The 5,532-nt window shown below is 61.6% G+C and overlaps 1 non-coding gene across 1 annotated transcript; it reads right to left on the bottom strand.

Annotated features, from left to right (window-relative positions):
• Positions 1-1,208: 1,208 nt before the first annotated feature.
• On the bottom strand, positions 1,209-1,366 carry LOC132937603 (5.8S ribosomal RNA). Its single transcript, XR_009663725.1, has one exon. It is a non-coding gene; the product is annotated as a 5.8S ribosomal RNA (ribosomal RNA).
• Between the last annotated feature and the right edge of the window lie 4,166 nt (positions 1,367-5,532).

The following is a 5,532-nucleotide window of genomic DNA, read 5'->3' as shown; positions in this document are numbered from 1 at the left end:
GTCGCTAGGCCATCGTCCGCACCGTAAACGGTTCACTTTCATTGCGCCAAACGTGGTTTTTCGTAAGATCACCGTTGACTCGCGCACACGTTAGACTCCTTGGTCCGTGTTTCAAGACGGGTCGGAAAGTAGCCCGAAATCGTCGCCGACCGACGGGACCCCGCCTGCGACGGGGCCGCGTCGACGGTTCTTGCCGTCGGGCGAGCCGACCAGGAGCACCGGGGTTCGGCGCGAACGGTCACGCCGAAACGCAACCGCCGCGACGAACGCCACCCAAGCCCTTCGGCCGGCGCCCAACGGGTCGCGACGTCCGCTAACCGAGCGAAAGATCCGGCCGGCGGTTAGACCGACCGTGAATTCGCCCGGCGGGGACTCGCGGGCTCTGTCCGTTTACACCCGAACAGTTTCACGTTCTTATGAACTCTCTCTTCAAAGTTCTTTTCAACTTTCCCTCACGGTACTTGTAAACTATCGGTCTCGTGGCCGTATTTAGCCTTAGATGGAGTTTACCACCAACTTCGGGCTGCACTCTCAAGCAACCCGACTCGAAGGCGCGGTCCGATCCCGGAACGCTGTGACGGCCTCTACTGGCCTGGCACCATCTGCGGGCCATGGCCCCGTTCAAGGGAGACTTGGACCGTCACGTGCGCCCCGGCAACGAGGCCGGCCCGTACGCCACAACTCCCATAGGTGCCGCGACACAAAAGTGCGCGGCGGGATTCGGCGATGGGCTTTTCCCTGTTCGCTCGCCGCTACTAAGGGAATCACGGTTGTTTTCTTTTCCTCCGCTTATTAATATGCTTAAATCCGGCGGGTAGTCCCGCCTGATCTGAGGTCGGAACGTATCGGTTTTTTTTTTTTTTAAATTACACGGCAGCCTGCGGTCCGCGCTCCGCCCGTACGGTGACCGTCCGCGTCCGCGTCTCGGAAGCCGGAGAGGTCCGTGGACTCTCAGCCGACCCGGCCGCGCTCTCGCGCGGCGGGCGGACGGGGACGTGCCGTTTGACGACGCGAGAACCCGTGACTGTTTGCCGTCACAACTTGGGCGGACGACCGGAGGCGGCCGCGCGAGCGCGGTTTTCCACGGTCGAACCGCCAATCTCGCACCACCGGAGCGGCCGACGGGCGGGCGGACAGTCCCCGGGAGGACTGCCGCCGCCGTCGGACGCCTGCCGGCGGCGCATCGGTCTGGCCGAGTATCCGGTATACGACCCTCAGACAGGCGTGGCCCGGGACCCGCGGGTCACCGAGGCCGCAATGTGCGTTCGACTGGTCGATGTTCGTATAACCTGCGGATTACACGACGACGCGCAGATAGCTGCGGTCTTCATCGATCCACGAGCCAAGTGATCCGCTGTTCGGGGTCGGGTGTTTTTTTTTGTCGACGAAACTTCTACCGGCCACGCGCCGTGCGCGGACGCACGGCGGGGCCCGTATGGTCTTTCGACGTTAACCATCTTTCGGTCGACGCTCGGTCGGGGGTCGCGGCGCGCGGGCGGTCGGCGAGCTAGTCGCGAGCGCACGCGGCCCACGGGGTCGGATTAGGCGCGCGCGAGACCGGCAAGTGCTGCCGGTACCGCGGGCCCGTCTCTAATGATCCTTCCGCAGGTTCACCTACGGAAACCTTGTTACGACTTTTACTTCCTCTAAACGGCCGATTTCGGTCATCTTCGCGATCGCGCGACGACCCAGCCCCCGAGGGGGCCGAATAACGCGCGTCCACTCCGAAGACCTCAATGCGACCGTTCAATCGGTAGTAGCGACGGGCGGTGTGTACAAAGGGCAGGGACGTAATCAACGCGAGCTGATGACTCGCGCTTACTGGGAATTCCTCGTTCACGTGGAAAAATTGCAAGCCACGATCCCTAAGCACGAAGGAGGTTCAGCGGGTTACCCGGAAGCCTGTCGGCCCAGGAATGTTAACACACGCTGATTCCTTCAGTGTAGCGCGCGTGCGGCCCAGAACATCTAAGGGCATCACAGACCTGTTATCGCTCAGTCTCGTGCGGCTATTTTCGTCCGCCGCCTGTCCCTCTAAGAAGAGTTTAAGCTCCTGGGAGCCGGCGGTAGCCCTAGTAACGTATCGTGATCCGCCGGCGACGGCCGCGAACACGGCGCGCTTCACCACGGAGCCCGACGCACGACGGACGCGCGCCGACCGGAGGTTGCCCCCCGGCCGACACACGCCCGCCGCACGCCGGGACGCGGATGGCGCGGCCCGCGCTCGACGACCGCCGTGGACGACGGGCGAACGCGTTCGGGGATACCGGGCCGAGCCGACGGGTACGCGAACACGGACGGCCGAAACCGCCCGCGCCGCGCACACGCCGACCCGGGGTTACCCGCCTAGTTAGCAGGACAGAGTCTCGTTCGTTATCGGAATTAACCAGACAGATCGCTCCACCAACTAAGAACGGCCATGCACCACCACCCACCGAATCAAGAAAGAGCTCTCAATCTGTCAATCTTTCCGGTGTCCGGGCCTGGTGAGGTTTCCCGTGTTGAGTCAAATTAAGCCGCAGGCTCCACTCCTGGTGGTGCCCTTCCGTCAATTCCTTTAAGTTTCAACTTTGCAATCATACTTCCCCCGGAACCGAAAAGCTTCGGTTTCCCGGAAGCTGCCCGCCGGGTCGTTAATGAAACGCCGGCGGATCGCTAGCTGGCATCGTTTACAGTTAGAACTAGGGCGGTATCTGATCGCCTTCGAACCTCTAACTTTCGTTCTTGATCATACGAGAACGTACTTGGCAAATGCTTTCGCGTCAGTTCGTCTCGAGACGATCCAAGAATTTCACCTCTAACGTCTCGGTACGAATGCCCCCGCCCGTCTCTGTTGATCATTACCTCCGGTCCCGAAAACCGGCCCGGCGGGACGCGCGGGCGACTGGCGCCCGCGGCCCGGCGGCCCGCGCACGGAAACGCCCCGGAGGGCGATTTCGCGCGCCCGCGAAGGGCGGAGATGCGCGGGACCGAGGTCTTGTTCCATTATTCCATGCGACCAGTATTCAGGGCCTTTTGACGAGACGGCCGTGAAGCCGCCCCGCCAGATTTGAGCCTGCTTTGAGCACTCTAATTTGTTCAAAGTAAACGTGTCGGCCCGCCGACGGCAATCGGTGAAGATCACCGCGCAGCAAGATTGGAGTAGGCGGCCGCCGTCGTCGAACCCCGACGGCCGCGCGACGCGTGGCCGCGCGGCGCGCCGGAAGCCCGAGACACGTGTCCCGCCTGCCGACAATACGTCCGGCCGACGTGCCGGTAACTAACACCCCGAGACGGCTGACGAGCGCGACGACGACCGCGCCGACGGGACACGTGGTCCCGCGACACGGCCGGCCGCGACACGACGGACCGCCAGGGTGGTCCGGCACCGCCCAGACACAGATCCGACTACGAGCTTTTTAACCGCAACAACTTTAATATACGCTATTGGAGCTGGAATTACCGCGGCTGCTGGCACCAGACTTGCCCTCCAATTGATCCTCGTTTAAAGGTTTTAAAGTGTTCTCATTCCGATTACGGGGCCTCGGATGAGTCCCGTATCGTTATTTTTCGTCACTACCTCCCCGTTCCGGGAGTGGGTAATTTGCGCGCCTGCTGCCTTCCTTGGATGTGGTAGCCGTTTCTCAGGCTCCCTCTCCGGAATCGAACCCTGATTCCCCGTTACCCGTTACCACCACGGTAGGCATGGAACCTACCGTCGACAGTTGATAAGGCAGACATTTGAAAGATGCGTCGCCGGTACGGAGACCGTGCGATCAGCTCGAAGTTATTCAGAGTCACCAGGTCTTTGCGCGGGCCGCGATCGGGACGCGCACGAAGCGCGCCGCGACGGGCCGGTTTTGATCTAATAAAAGCGTTCCTCCCGCGAGCGACGCCCGAGGGCGCCGCGACGGTCGGAACTCTGTCGGCATGTATTAGCTCTAGAATTACCACAGTTATCCAAGTAACTTGGGTACGATCTAAGGAACCACAACTGATTTAATGAGCCTTTCGCGGTTTCACCTTAATGCGGCTTGCACTGAGACATGCATGGCTTAATCTTTGAGACAAGCATATGACTACTGGCAGGATCAACCAGGGATCTCGGTTTTACAACAACTGCGTCCCGTGACGGATCCCCGCGGCGACGCCGACCAAGGGGCGACGACGACGCGGACACTCGTCTCGGGACGCGTGCGTCCGAGCGCCGGTCCGCCCGTGGGCAAGCCGACGCCGAGGAAGGTCGAAACGACCGTGACCGGTATACGGTCACGGCGCACGACCGACCGCGGTTCGAGTGGGATACGTGCGCGGACGGGCGCCCGTAAACCGCGCGCTTCGGTCGACGCGAGCGCCGCACTGAGCACCCGCAGAACGCGGGGCGACTGCGGCGGCGGTCGCGTGCGGAAGACCGAACACACGCGGAGAGCGAGCGCTCGCCCGACGCGACGTGACCCGTGCGTTGACGAGAGTCGGGGTTAGCGCGTACGCCGTCCGTTTTCAGCGGACGGAGAATTACCGCGCTAGCGCCTCTCGCCAGGTTTATAACGGCCCCCAGCCGAGATCGTGGGGGAAGCCGGGACGCGACGCGAAGTCCGTCGTCCCGGGGCTTCGCCCCGGCGACCGCCGGGCACGGCGACGATGGCCGGCCGCGGCGGGAATGTTTTGGCGTCGAGAGCTCGTAACTTGCGGAACGGTAACGGGAGTCGTCATCGATTTTTGAAAAAAACGATTTGCGCGTCGGAGGCCCACCGGAAGGCGGGCCTGCGACGCCGGTTGAGTTTTGCCACTCGGCGTGCGAGATGGGTCGGTCGCCGAAACTTGGACGGATACCATCGAAGGGCACCGGATTGCTGACCATTCCGAAGACTGGGGCAGACCGGTGCGCGGCGATGGACGCGTCGGCTTCGGCGTCGCCCGTGGCTTTGCTGTCGTACGTGATTGGCGATCGGACGCCGGCGGAACGCCGACGACCGAGTCGCTCACAAATTTACAAAATCTCGAGTTTCACAATGTGCGACGGGGGTGTTCACGCGTAGTGGTACACCCGGGTCGAAGGAACTTCGCCATCACCGTGCGTAGCGGTTAGGCGAGAATCGAAAATCCGTCAATCACCGTGCGTAGCGGTTAGGCGAAAATCACAAAATCCGTGCGTAGCGGTACGGCCGCGGATAAAGGATTACCGATTTAATTGTCGCGGACACCGGTGTCCTATAGTACTCGGAACGTACGACGTGAACACGTCTCGGGTACGTCGAGATCGAACCAACGGTTAACGAGTTATTGCACACGGAAAAACTACGTTCGAAAAGTTGAATTCGAAATCGTGTCGACGGACATCGCCGGGGCTGCCGTCATGTGCACCACCCCGGCACCGACGAATAACCGAGGACGTCGAGTGAAAAAAAAAAATCGAATTTTCACACACGGTGGTCCGTGCGACGGGACGGTACGGCGGGCGCGCAGCTCGGCGACGGTAATCACCCCTGTAACGTCGCGGTCAGCGCAGAAATTCTACGCGGTAAAGGTTTTCGGCAAAGGGGGATATCCCTG

The sequence above is a fragment of the Metopolophium dirhodum genome, chromosome 1, assembly GCF_019925205.1.
Source record: "Metopolophium dirhodum isolate CAU chromosome 1, ASM1992520v1, whole genome shotgun sequence".
Classification (NCBI taxonomy): domain Eukaryota; kingdom Metazoa; phylum Arthropoda; class Insecta; order Hemiptera; family Aphididae; genus Metopolophium; species Metopolophium dirhodum.
The sequence above is the reverse complement of the archived record's forward strand: the minus strand, read 5'-3'. Positions and strand labels throughout refer to the sequence as shown.